We start from the raw sequence: 15094 nt of genomic DNA on the forward strand, positions 1-15094 counted from the left end.
CCACAACTCTGCGGGAACTAAGGAGCCTCCTTGGACTGACTAATTACAGCAGAAAGTTCATTGAGGGCTACGCAGAGATCACCAGACCCCTGATTCATCTCCTGAAGGGGGGTGGGGTCAAGTGGGAATGGGGTCCAGAACAAGCCGAGGCAGTAAGAGAACTCAAAAGAAGCCTCTCACAAGCGCCCTGCCTAGCTTACCCTGTCAGAAACAAGGAGTTCTTCCTGGAGACTTCTCTAATACGTGCTTGACGGCAGTATTATACCAAAATCATGACAAGGTCAATAAAGTAATCTCCTATGCAAGCAAAACTTTATCCTCTGTGGAGGAAAAATTCAACGATTGTGAGAAGGCACTCCTGGCGATGGTGTGGGCATTGAAGAATTACCGCCCGTTTATCCAGGGGGAACACATCATAGTGGAGACTCCACACCAGCCTCTGCAATATCTCCAAAGTGACAGAATCCGGGCCGGAAATGTGAGTAATTCCCGAATTACTTCCTGGATTCTGTCAATGCAAGGCTTTGCTGTGGAGGTCAGATATGGCCAAAACAAGAATAGTCCCCTCGCGCAAGGTCTGGCTGACTTGCATGATTGTGCCAGAGAAAACTGTCTCGAGGACGAAAGTCTAAAAATAAAGGACAACACGGAGGCATACCTTAATTCCCCACACAAAGTCTTTGAAGAGGACAAGTGTGAGGGAATGCCCACTGTCTATGTGGATGGATGCTCTTACCATGTTGACAACAACGGGGAGAAAGAACTGGTGGCCGGCGTAGGGAATGCATGGGTGAATGAGTCCCCAGAACCCTCCGCTGGATACAAAATTGGTCCCCGAAGTAGTCAGGTGGCAGAATTGATGGCTGTGCATCAGGCCATCCTCACTGCTGTCCAGCATCAACTCCACGAACTGGTCATAATCACAGATTCGGATTATGTACGGAACGGGTTCGTGGAGCACCTGGTTAATTGGAAAACCAGAGGCATGTTATGTGCTAACAACAAACCCTTGAAACATGGGAAGTTGATCCAAAACATTGATGATCTGGTCACCTCGAATGAGATGACCATCTATTGGAAAAAGATCAAGGGTCATTCCAAAGTAGAGGGACCAGACAAAACTGGAAATGACTTAGCTGATCAGCTTGCCAAAACCGGGGCCATCCAAGGGGATCTAATTGAGATTGAGTCCCTGTTGGGGGAAATCCAGGTCATTGCTATCACTAGGTCCCAGACAAATGCTCACAATGACCTTTCAATTGCACAATGGAGCAAGGAGACCCCTGATGCTGATTTCATTACCGCTCAGAAGGGGGATCCAATTATTGGTAAATTTTACCAGCACCTTGAGGACCCTGAGAACTTTCCCCTGACGGATACCGATTACATTGGGAAAGAGGACCTAAGAGTGTTGATGAAATGTCCAAAAATGTTCCGAATCCAAGACGGTTTGCTGGTAAGGAAATCCAAAGCTGGCCACGATCAGTGGGTGGTTCCTACCTCATTCCGAAGCCTGATGTTAAGTCACGCCCATGATGCGGCCACCGCCGGTCATAGGGGGTTTCACACAACATTGGAAATCTTAAGAGAGGTTGCATACTGGCCACACATGGGGCAGGACCTCGACCAATACTTGAAGGGGTGTCTTGTGTGTGCACAATTTCAGCCATCATCCCTCACGCACCGTGCGCCTCTCCAAAAGAGGGGGATGACACTGCCATGGTCAGATTTACAAATCGACTTTGTAGGCCCTGTGATTCTCTCTGCTAGGGGGAATAAGTACATGTTGACTGTGACATGCTTGTTTACCAAGTGGGTGGAATGTCTCCCAGCCCCAAACTGCAAGGCAGAAACGGCAGCTGCCTTGATGATTAACCACTTTTTTTCCCGTTTTGGTCTACCTCAAAGGATTGAGTCAGACAGGGGTAGGCACTTCACCAATGAAGTAATGACAAAGATGTGGGAGATACTGGGGGTCAAAAGGAAGTTGCATATTGCTTACCGGCCAGCTTCTTCTGGGGCAGTAGAGAGATATAACCAAACCATTGTGAGCATATTAAAGAAGTTTGTGGCAGATTCTGGGCCAAGTTGGGATATCCGATTACCTCTGGTCCTAATGACCATCAGATCTACCCCTTCATCTGCAACCAAAATGTCACCATTTGAGTTGATGACTGGGCGCAAGATGGTGCTTCCTCAGCATTTGCTCTACAGGACCCAAGAGCGACCCTAATAAATGCCTCCACAACTCACGAGTATGTGGAGAATTTAAGGAAACACCTTCAACATGCTTTTGCTTATGCTCAGCGGAATCTAGAAAGATCAGCTGATAGCATGAAGACCCACTATGACCTGAAGACTTCCAGGAAGGAATATCAGGTGGGGGACCGGGTCTATCTATACAATTTCCAAAGGAACCAGGCTAAACAGCGAAAATGTTTGCCTACATGGAAGGGACCCTTTGAGATTATAGACAAGATCTCCCCTGTGCCCTACAAGATCCGCATCCCCAAAGGCGGTTTGGCAGAGGGGGAAGGCAAGTGGGTCCACATTAACCAGTTGAAGTGTTGCCATCCCAGGCACACTCTGCAACAACTGGAGGAATCCTCTGGAATCCTAGAGGGTACTGTCTCAGATTAATTCAGTTCTAACTTAAAATATCCTACATATCGCCTATCAAATTCTGAGTTTCTCAATGTGGGTGTTTTTGTTGTTGAAGGGAAAAAGAAATGTGCATGTTCATATGTTTTGACTATAAATTTATATGCCACCCCACTATATCAATGGTGGGGGAAAAATGTCCATGAATTGGTATTGCCGCTCTTCCTTTGTCGTCCTAGGAGAAAGAAAACCTGGAGACGGGCCAAGGAGGACGATCCGGAGACCGGGAGCAGAGACGCAAGGGGCCCAGTGTACCGCCCAATATTCCCATCAGGACCGGTGAGGAGAACCGATCGATCAGTACCGGATGGAGGAAAAGATGCTGAATTGTGCCATCTATTGGAAGAAGATGAGGAAACATCCCAGGTCTTGCGAGTTCCATCATTGAAACAGAATGCCCATCGCAAGAGGGGGGCTTGTGGGATGTTTTACCCATGCATCCGAGCCCTACCTCAAAACTGTGCAGTACTGACATGGAAAACATCATGATGGCAGAGCTTCCCAGAAAATGCACAGGGAAGTGCATGAAGAATAGGCTGCCACCCTTTTTGCCGATGTTACGGGCACAGAAGGACACTGCCTAAAACCACCATTGGACTACCCACACAGTAGTCTGAAACCATTGGGAATGGTAATGCTGATTGCCAAAAGCAACCTAGAATTGTGGGGAATTCATTTTCTTAAATCCCAAAAAGGGGTGCAGTACCAGTACTCACCACTATCAGAAAGCCGGCGTTTTAAAACCACCAGATTTTGTTTAAAACTGAATAAATGAACCCAAGGCAAGCCAAAGAAAGACTTACTGAGAGGTGGATACAATGTAAAGTTATATTCTGAAGTGACTTGAAGGTTTATAACAAGACTGGCTGAGCTGTGGATTTCAGCAGTTTAAGTAAATTTGGACTGAAAATCTAAATGTTTAAAAGAAATGAGTGACCTACTTTTGAGTGTCACATAAGTTGTCACTGTTAAAATGCCATAGTTTTGAACTTAGAATCAGCATTCCAGCTGCATATGTAAACATTGTCTTGACTTAAACTGGGCAACAAAAAGTGACATTTTATCTGAAAGCTGGCTTAAGGAACTGAATTCTGCCCACCAGCTACCCCCGACAGGAGATGAGACTTGCACAACAGCTGTGTTCCCAGGCCTAGCTGCCCTTTTGCTGCTCCCACCAAAAGGGATATGACACTTCCCTGATTGAATTACCTGGGCTCTGCAGGAAATTGAACAAAGCCCTGTCCTGACTCAGGCAAATGTTTTATTATGGGGGCCGTAAAAAGTGGCTTCCTCCTGGAAAGAAAGGGGAGGAGCACTGCCTGTGAGAGCAAGCTGGCTTGGCAGAACTGGAAAAAACAGAAATTCAACCTTGTGCTGGGGGGAAGACACACCCCTGTAGCCAGAATATGGTTTTAGAAAAAGATGAATAACTCATAGTACGGACTTGTCATAATTATTTAAATGATACCAGAATTCTTGTGATTTTTCTGCCCACATTTTAAGAGGTTTGTAGAACCGGTGGCATGATCTGGGGGCAAGCTAGCAGTTAAGAGGGTATTACTTAAAATGTATGCATGTTAAAAATCTGACACTTCATCAATTAATGTCCATACTCCTTGCGCACATGTGTGTAAATTTGGGTTAATGTCCGATATTGCGAAACCAGTTAAAAAGTGCAAATGTCGCCATTTCTGAACGCAAGCTCCCAGGAAGAGCAGATTTGGACAGGGTATACCTCCTGTGACTGGTGATGGGTGCATGTAATTTTAAACAAATGTGTACCTGTGCAAATATGTCTTTTGCATCAAAATATAGATTGTGTGTAAGTTGACAGGGGTGGGTTCTCTGTATCATAAACAGACCTCATCATGATGACACTTCATTTCATTCCCCCAATCAAGTGGAAGAGGATGAAGAGGCCAATGACAAGTGGAGAGGGGTAGAGCCTAGTGATGCTGCACACACACCCAGTTTCAAAACACATAAAAGCAGACAGGCAGGACAGATAGAGACCTTCAAATCCATTTGCTGCGGGACGCTCTGCCGGGAAAATCCATACTTTACCTCCATCAACCTTCAGAGAGCCAACATAGAGACTTCAATATATCCACATCCAGAGATCCAGACTTCAAATCTATCAAATTTCCAGAACCAGAGGCAGAGCAGAGCTGACCCAGACCACTGTTAGCAGAACCAGAGAGCTGACCCAGATCACTGTGAAGTGCAGAGACCAGACCAGAGTCCAGTCTAAAACCTGACCAGATCCGTGGCAAGGCCCATTTAATTCAAGAATATAGTGTGAGTACCTAGCAAAACTGTGCAGAACCAATCTCTTAGTTAAAATAATCTAATCCAAGCTATTTTAATCTAAGTAGAACTGCCTCCTAACTGTCACCTGTCATTTGTAAAGCTGTCACCTGTCATTTCTAGTTGCTAGCTGTCACTTGTCTTTTTGAACTTTAAAATTTCAAATCTGAAAAACGACCTTTATTTAATCGCTCATATCTCCGTGACCGTTTGTGCTAGAGACTTGCAGTAACTTTCATCTATCTGGAAGCTCAGATCCTACGCTGTCCTAGGACCCCAACACGATAGTGCTAGTCCTTGTAGTTCCTCTGAAATCGCGAAAAACGCACTCGCGAATTTGCTGCGATTTGCAAAATTTCTTCACGTGTGAAAACAGCAGTTTTCTTGCTTTCATTTGCCAAAAATTCGTTTAACCTGCTAGTTACTCCTAGATCCTTGCTAAAGTGAGCCTGAACTCATCCCAAGTATATTTCACTCACCCTGAACCTCTAGAGGGAATTAAAAGCATTTTAGCATATTTTTCACTTCATTGCCAGCACATATAAAAGTATTTTGGGCCTGTGTTCCAACTTCTGTGGTCTAAGCTTGCTGGGGTGAACTGAATTACATTTGATTGCATTTCTGAGAACTGTGTGATTTCCTTCCATTTCCTTGCATTGCATAAAGGGGGAAGGGGGTTGCCATTGTTTTGAAAAGTGATTCCATTGTTTTGTTGAACGCATATTGAGTATTTTCTGTACTGCATTTTCATTCCACCTTGCATCCATTTGAAACCATAAAGTATTGTTGCTATCTTATCCATCCTATAACCACTCATCATTGATGATAAAGAAGTGTGCTAGTGCCAGACCATCCAATATTGATTACTGCTCAGATTAGGTGTGATATTCAATTATTAAATTAGTATAAAGTGTGATATATATATCTATTGTTAAATTATCAAATAAACCTTTTACCTTGCAAAACAGAACTACTTCTTGGCTCAGTGGGGTCAGGGGGATTCCAAGGGAGGGGTGTCATATAGGGGTAGTCATCCAGAACGCGTGAACTGGACATAAAGATATATTAATAAGGGTTTCCATTCAGTATCCCAGACTAGGCATTGACTTAGCTGTAGTGTTGAATTGAATCCCGTTACAAATGAAGGTATTTTTAAGACAATATCAGCTATGATGGGACAAGGCATTGTAGTGACATCAGAGTCACAGTGTAATACGTCAGTGTACCCTGTCAAGAAATCTAACGGGGGTAGTGGCGGCTAATTCAAGATTTAAGACCGATTAACCAGATTGTAGAGGCATAGTTCCCTCTAGTTCCTAATCCTGTGACAATCGTATGTAATATACCTGTTGAGGCACGATATTTCACTATGATTGACTTGAAAAATGCATTTTTATTAAACCCATTGCATAAGGATTCACAAGATCTGACGTAATTTACGTTTCGTCAGACTAAGTTGAAAAGTACTCGTTTACCCCAGGGCTACTGTGAGTCTCCATCGATTTTCAATAGGTTCCTACAGATGGACATAAGCAATATCGATTTGCAAATTGTTTTGCAATAAGTGGATGACATATTGGTCTGTAGCACCTCAGAAGAACAGTGCAGACATGACTCAGTTCAGCTAATGATTATTCTTGCAGAGAAAGGATACAAAGTCGACAGAGAGAAATTGCAGTATTGTCAAGAGGAAGTACTGTATATAGGTCAGTTAATCTCGCATGAAGAATAGAAGGTTACTCCTGAGAGAGCTGAGGCTATTGTAAAAACAGTAAAGCCACGACGATAAAGCACATCCAGAGATTCCTGGGAATATGTAATTATGTAAGAGTATGGGTCTTTATAGTTCATACATAAGGCCCTTGTTGCAAGCTCTGAAGAAAGCACAGGCAACCCAAGAGAAAATTGTGTGGACTGAGGAAATAGAAGAAGGGTTTGATGAATTAAAAAAGGCAATTTGCCCAGTGCCAGTTTTGGGAATTCCCAATTATGCTGAGGAATTATTTCTGTTTCCGTACACAGATGGCACCGTTATGACAGCAGTCTTCACGCAGAGTACAAACCCCTTGCATATTACAGTGGGATTCTAGACCCAGTGATGAGGGGTTATTTTCTTTGCAAACAATCTTTTTCAGCTGCCACGTTCACCATTGAGAAAGCTGCTAGCATAGTGATGGGATGTTCCACAATGTTATTTGTTGAACATGCATTATTTGCCATCTTGGAAAAACCTAAAGGAACATTGATATCTCAAAGGGCCTCGGCCTATGAAGTAGTCATATCAAATCCGGCGCTTAAAATAGTCCGATGCAGAATAGTGAATCCTGCCGCGTTTATAGCTGAACCACTGGCGCGGACGAGCATGCGCATGATTACTCGAACTATGACAAGTTTTATGATGAACTCCTGAAGGTAAAAGAGAATGCGTTGGCAGCTGGGGCGATTCATATTATTGACGGTTCCTCAAGAATTGATCAAAATGATGGAAAAAGATATACAGGTACCTCTGTTGTGAAGCAAATGGCCAATGGCGAGTTTCAAGTGTTGTTCAGCGCACGGCTACCGTCAAACTTTTCAGCACAGGCTGCAGAATTAGTGGCGCTGATTGTCGCGCTAGAGAAACCCTCAGACCAGGGAGTAACGGTATACAATGACTCCGCCTATGTGACATCAACAGTGCATGCAGGGCTAGCACGCTGGAAAAGGAGCGGCTACATCTGAGCGAACAGTACTCCAGTGCATCACGCAGCCCTATTGGACAGGCTTATTAAAGCACTACAACTCCCAGTAGCCATCACAGTTAAATGAGCAGCTCACACTAAAAGGGCAGATTTTATTTCACGTGGAAATCAAAAAGCAGACGAGGAAGCCAACGTGTTGCATGTTCAGATGTCATTATGTTATTTGAAACACCGAATGTGACTGAAAGCATGGTGGTGATGATGAGTGTGTTTAACTGTTATAATAATTTGTCTAGGACCCAAATGATAGAGACCCAGGGGGAAGCACCCCAAGATAAGAAGGACTTGTGGACATGGAGAGGGTGTTCTTTAAACCCCTATGAAGTGATGTGGCAACAAGACAATACTGGTAAACCAGTGATGCCTGTAGCCTTATTAAGGGTGGTGTTGGAACAGCAACACTACCCTGTGCACACAACTAGAGAGAACCTCGCTGCAACTATTGCAAAGGATTGGTTTGTTCCAAATTTAGTACAACATGTTGCATTTTATGTAGTAAATTGTATCGTATGTCAAAAGTTTACTGCTGGGCACACATTGCACACAATTAGGGGAGTTATTCCTAGACCTAGTGGCCCCTTTCAGCATTTGCATATTGACTATGTCAACATGCTGCAAGTATGTAATGGATATAGATATATGATTGTAGTGGTATGTCCTTTCTCGAGGTGGATTGAGGCTGGACCGTGTACACACCGAGACTCCACCTGGGCAGCAAAATTTCTTGTACGAGAAGTGTTTCCCAGATGGGGAATATGTGAAATATTGAGATCAGATAATGGCCCTCACTTTGTAAACACAGTCTTTGAGCAAATAAGGTTGTTGCTTGGCATAAAGCACAGCTTTTCATCAGCTTATCACCTGCAAGCGAACGGTGTGAGAGGCTCAGCGGCTTGCTTAAGGAAAGAATAGCCAAATTGAAGCTTACTTTGAAGAAAGGATGGTTGCATGGCCTACTACTGCCATTGTACATGTTGAGAAATCAGCCACGTTCAGAGGACCATCTTACCCTGCATGAAGCAGTGACAGGGAGGCGAATGAAGTCAGCTCTCACACCTCTGGCTATGGTTAGAAGTGATGCCCAGTCAACTGCAGAATTGTTAGGAAAGGAGCTACGTGATTACCTTCTTTGTATGACCTGAAGTATCTGTCAGTTCAGATAAGCTCAAGCGGAAAGGGTGTGGGGCCACGCAGAACACAGAAGGAGATGCTTCAACAAGTGGAATTAAAGAGTTTTATCTTTCCAAACCTTCCCCAGAGATGCGGTCCTAATAAGGAACTTCACTAGAAATTGGCACGAGCCACGCTTCAAACACCCTTTCATAGTGAAGGACATCATGCCGTCTGCAGTCAAAGTACAAGGCAGATGTACTTGGATGTTCCTTGGTGATGTGAAAGTCTATGCTGGAGAGCACTCTCCAACCCCACACCTATCGGAAGCAAGCATCAGGGAAGAACCACAGCACGTGCAGACTAGATTTATGGTGAGGAAGAAGGACGCAGAAGCTGTTGAATAAAGATAAAGAGTTGAGTGGACTGTGGCTTATTTTGGGACACTCTTTTCAGTAATTTAAAGAGGAGTTAGGGCAGCTCTTTGTTCTTGAGCCACAGGAGTTTGCTGACATTGGACTGAGGCATGCTTAAGCCTTGATTGAAAAACAAATATTTGCTAAATCTGGAGTACCTTTTCAACGACTGGAAGAGGGAGCAGCACCCAGATTTGTTTCTCACTGCGTTCATGTTCAAAGGCACCCATGGTGGTGCCTAATGGCTACATTTCATGAGTCATTCTTGCAGTTTTCGTGTTCATATTGCACGCATATCCTGTGCTTGTGGAGAGAACTACTAGTGTTCATGTTTTCTTGCAAAGCATGTTTTCCGAAGGCTGAAGGCCATGCACCCAAGACCAAAGTTATAAGCACAGAAGTTATAAGTTCATGTTTTCTTGCAAAGCATGTTTTCCGAAGGCCGAAGGCCATGCACCCAAGACCAAAGTTATAAGCACTGAAGTTATAAGCCACCATGGGTTTCATATAGAGTGCTGGTTGTGGCCAGGATGTAGAGTGTTGGGTGCATGGGTGGAGGGGTGAAGGTCGTAGGCTGTCGGCTATACACCCAAGACTCTAGGCTCTGACCACAAGCACTGCACCATATCACAGCCATAGATCACACCTATAGATTTGAATATCTATCAATTGGCTGCAAATATACTTACTGTTTCATTTGTTGAGATTCAATATTTTTTTACATGAGTTTGGTATCTGGAGGAAATATTCTTTTTCAATTTCTGTGATAAAAGAAAAGAGCATGTTAGTGTATGTATTCTATAAATACTTATTATATTGCATAATAGATATTTCAGCTTTTTTACCCTCATAATTGGTTTACAAACCAGTGTACTTTGCATTTTGCCCAGTTTCTGTGTTTTTTTTTTTAAATCATTGGGTCTGTGGGAAAAAAATACTTGTCGGATTAAAAAAAACTTTTTTTGTTATGCTACAGTCTATTTGTTTGTTTCCTTTCAGTGTTCACTTGTTGTTTCTGGTTAATGTTCTATCTGTTGGATTGTTGCAGATTTCTGAAGCAGTTAGATACCTGTTGGCGTATTCTAACTGTCTATTTTTGTTACAATTTAGTGGTATTCATGTATTTGTTTGGTTGTTATACAATCCTGGGCCAGTTAGATACCTGTTGGCATATTCTAACTGTTTATAGCTTTTTATTTGAATTTTTGTTAATGTTGAAGTACAGATTAGTTATTACATTTTGGTTTTAAGAAGATTAAATGAGCGTTTGTAAGATTTGTTGCTAATCTCTGTTTTAGAGTAATGGTACTATCATTAATATGAACCATCCACATTTTTGTTGCAGATTTTTGAAGAAGTTAGATATCTGTTGGCTTATTCTAACTATACATATCTTTTTTTAATTTAGTGATATTCATTTATCTGTTTGGTATAACATTGTTGCAGAGATTGCAGGTATGTTTCCACATGTATGAAATCTGGAAGATTTAATTTATAGGTATGTTTTTGTTTTCCAATACTTGTAGTAAGTACATTAGAAATTCTTGTGGATCTTCTTGTGAGTTTATAGTGAATTTCACCATTCCAGCACAGTAGCCCAATTCTTGTCTTATTCCGTGAACACTATACGTGTTGTCAGGATTGTTTGTTGCGTTTCTATGAAGGACTAACATTTGCAAACGCAATTGGTCTGTACTGTGTAAGTAAATGTTGTGAACAATTGGTGGCAATTGAAATAGAATATTCATTGCTACATTTGCGTAACAACTTACACCAGTTACATTTGAAAATTTGAATGGACCAGATAGTTCTGTGTCCAAGTCCTTTTTTCGGAGTATGTGTTGCTTCTCTGAAGAAGTACCTGATTTACTTTGACTAATAGGTTCTTCTTTACTTATGGTAAATGATGAAGTATTAGCTTCTTTTACTATCTTTGGAGGATTTGCAGTCAGATTCTGTTGCATTTCAATTTGATGAATTAGTTTTCTTTTACAACATTTTCCTTTTTGTGGAACAGGATATGCTTTTACATGGGCAGTGTATAGTGTACGTAGTCCATTGTATTCTAGAATTCAAGGAATATCAGCGTTGACTTTACTTGCATCAAAGTTGATTAGAAATAGACCGTCAAGTATACGTAAGCGTGATAGTGCTACGTAGCTCATGCCTTTAGACTGTGTTACCAATATCTATTGATGTTTTGTCTAGGGTAAGACCTTGGGATTTATGAATGGTGACAGCATATGCAAAAGCTAGAGAAAATTGTTCTCTGCGTACATACATGTCTTTGAAGAGAAAGAATCGAGCTGTTGAGCGCGCTATCCTTTTTACTTCTGAAAGTTTGTCGAAGAGAATATTGACAAACTGAATGTTGTTGTCACATGGGTATGTTTGAAAGCCAACAAATGTACCCAGTGCTCCATTAACTAGTCCTTGCTCCACATCAAGGTTACGTTTAAGCATTACTCTACAGTTTAACGATAATTTTAATATTTTCTCCAACCCAGCTGTGTTGGAGATAGAATTTTCTAAGGTATTTGGTCTTGTTGTGGCTTGTTGACACATTGGTAGTGTAATACCATGTACGTCCAGTTTGTCTGTGTAGCAAATTTCAATTATTGATTGCATTTCTTTTTTTTAACATTGTTTCATTGAATTTGGAACAGCTTGCAAGAGTTGGCATTAAGGCCATACAATTGACATTTTTCTGCGCTAATTGTTCCATAACATCAGTAGCACATGAGTTATCGCCATAAAGTGCATGGATGTGCCGGCTTTTTGATATTGTTTGTCCTTCTTGAGATAGTACACCAACTCTATTACTTTTTAAAAATGTTGGCGTAGGTGAGGTTTGTAGATTGGCGCATGTTTTCTGTTAATTCTTTGTATTGGAAATGTTGCCAAAGGTTGACATTTCCTATGCTGCCGATAGGTTTACGGCAGAGTTTGTGTCTTAAGGTTTCGTAGTTTGTTTTAAGTACTTCTTGCAATCTGAGATGAATCAAAGTCAACATTAGGTTGGAGACCATGCTCACTTCATCTATTAGTAGCATTTTCATTTGTTTCAAAACTCTGCATAGTTCCATTGCAACTTCTGTAGAAAGTTTGACATAATCTAATTTGTTTTGGTGTTCTACTGGAAGGAGTAGTAATCGGTGTAAAGTGATACCGCCTATGTTGTAGGCAGCTAAACCTCAGGGGGCAGTTACAACAGCTGACAGTTTGTTGTTTGTCAATTGTTGAAGGAACTTGCTGATGATTTTGATTAAGAATGTTTTGCCTGAACCAGCTTCACCACTGACATATAATAGTATAAGTTTGTAATTATGGCAGGTACATTCTTTATTTTTATGTTGTATACCATGTGCAATATCTTTTGTTACTTCTTCAAAAATGGTGCGCTGCTCTTTGTTTAGTTTTGATTGTAGTGCAGTTAAGTCTTCTGTATCTTCTTCATAGTGACACATGGTGTTTTCTACTTCTGTCATAGATAATTCTGCCTCATTTGCTATTAGTGGCTGTCCCAGTGGTTCTTGGCTTCCTGTTACAGAAGGTTGGGCCTGGAGTTCTTCTTCATATTGCTGTTCATTTTGCAACATTGTTTAGTACTGCATAAAGTGCACATCGTTGATAGTGCTTTTATTTGCTTTGAAAGCATCTTCATAGCAGTCATAGTTATCTAGTATCTCTTCTTCTTTTCTCCATGGTTTAAAAAGTTGTATCAGGGACATGTAATATAGTTCTTTCTGTTGAGGAGTTTTTAATTGCAATGCGATATGATTAATTAAGCTACGTTTAGTAAGTTTCAGTAAGCTGCCTTCACAATCTGTCACTCTATATCTACCTTTGTTTTCATCGGGTTTTATATTATTTTTGTATGCAAAGTTTTGGGTTATGTGGTATAGATACATGTTTTCCAAAGTGGTACTCCTGTTCGCGTAGTATGTGTCTAGTAAATTGTTTTTCAAAATGTCTTGGCTTTTGGGATCATTTTTTGCTATTGTTTCTATGTCCTCATATGATTTGAGAACTCTTTTTCTAGATTTAGCAGGACCAAGACTTAGCCATACTATATTTTCAGATTTTCCATACAAAGCAGTACCGGTTAAATGATCTGCAGCTTCGTAGGCGCCACATTCTCTATGAAAGAGCATTTTTATTCCTAAGCTGTACAATTTCTGAGATAGTGTTTCGTCTGATGATAGGTCATTCCAGAGGTGTTGAAGCTCTGTTTGTTCTGCTTTTGTTAAGTAGGCTGTAACATATCATGCAACTGCAGTGGAATTGTCTGTAATGTACTGCACATCTATTTTTGCATTCCATAAGTGAGCAATGATTTCATTGTATTTTGAAAGTGAGTTCCCGATTTCAATATGTGTGCAACTCTGTAACATAGAGTTGCTAGTTCACTTTCAAAGAGTAGGTGGAATATGTATTTCACATTTTGTCTAAATCTGGGATCTTCAGAATACATTTGTAATTAGTGGTATTCTGATGCTGTTATCTGAGTGGGTCTATCATCATACCTTCCTCCTTTGCTAGTAGGAAATAATAGAGGAAAAGCACGTGCTTCAATACTTTTTTCCCATATGCTCATTGGTGATCCTTTGGTTTGTCGCATTTGGTATGTTTCTAGTGCATCATCTATGCTGTCTTTAGAGTGCAATGGATGAATTGTAAAATGGTCTAAAATATTGGATACTGCAGCTGGATCCAGAAGGTCAAATTGACCAGTTTCTGGTGACACTTGAATTATTTCAGTTGTTCCCCTTAAGTTTTCTTCAATATTTATTTCTTTGTAGTACTCGTTATTGTCTTTTAGATATTGCAAGGCTTGTCTAACTTTATGTAAGTCGACGAGTTGTTGCCAATTTCTTTTGTTTTTTGTTGGTACACCATTTACTAAGATAATTAAAGATTGATATATTGGACATTGCACTCATAGAGTGTGCACATTTTCTGTCAGATCTAATGGTAAATAAACTACTTTGCCACAAATACCTTTCACCAATTCAGAGGGAGGTAATTTTGCTGGTTTTGGTTGAAGGCGTATTATTGCTTGAAATGGGTGCACTGTTTGAATTATGATGCTCTCATATAAATTGAGTTGTTGTAGGGGTTTTGGTAGTGGGAATAATTCCAAGTTATTTGTGATAACACGTGAAGGAGTTTGGTTGTTGTCAAGTTTTGTAGTGCAGTCACTGCAAAGTATTAAGGGACTAGTTATTTCATATTTGTTTTCTGCTATAAGGTAGAGAGCTAATTCAAACCATTTAGAATCTTCATTGTCCTCTATTTTGTATGTTATGTGTATAGTTTTTGTGTTAGTTTTATAAAAAGTTCTGCGGCAACCCACACACACATGGTTTGGTACTTCAGCGGATGTAATTTTAAATGTTAGTATTTCTTTTTTTATGTGTGTAGTAGAAGGTTGCCATGTGTACAATTGTTGCTAGTCTGTTGTAAAGCTATTGCATTTTGTAAGTGGCTTTCATTTCCAAAATATTTTTTTTTGATATGGTCGATTTCTTCAAGTAGTTCTTTGGCTGTACCATGTAGAATATTGTTATTTAAATTGGCTAGTGCAAAAACAGGACTTTTAGCATAGTACAGTTTATAGACTACATTTCTTATAGTTGGATGATGTGTTGATATCATTTTGATATGGTGGAAGGTGCTTTTGCAAATAGGTCCTGAAATCCAGGCTAATGAATGTCCTTGTAGTCCTGTGTATTTACGCACTGGACAGGTATCGATATTTTGTAGCAGTTTCATTTTGATTTTGCCTTTGCCTTTCACATACTGATTGAGGAATTGGTTTAAAGATTCAAAAGTTTTTTTGGGAATGTTACACATTGA

At 40.8% G+C, this 15094-nt stretch overlaps 1 protein-coding gene across 1 annotated transcript in view; it reads right to left on the bottom strand.

Moving 5' to 3' along the window:
- LOC138581961 (fatty-acid amide hydrolase 1-like) overlaps positions 1 to 15094 on the bottom strand; it is a gene marked incomplete at its 5' end in the record, with an annotated part of 308818 nt that overhangs the window by 252179 nt on the left and 41545 nt on the right. The window lies entirely within an intron of this gene.

The sequence above is a fragment of the Ambystoma mexicanum genome, chromosome 3q (genome assembly GCF_040938575.1).
Source record: "Ambystoma mexicanum isolate Mex_15411 chromosome 3q, UKY_AmexF1_1, whole genome shotgun sequence".
NCBI classification, from domain to species: domain Eukaryota; kingdom Metazoa; phylum Chordata; class Amphibia; order Caudata; family Ambystomatidae; genus Ambystoma; species Ambystoma mexicanum.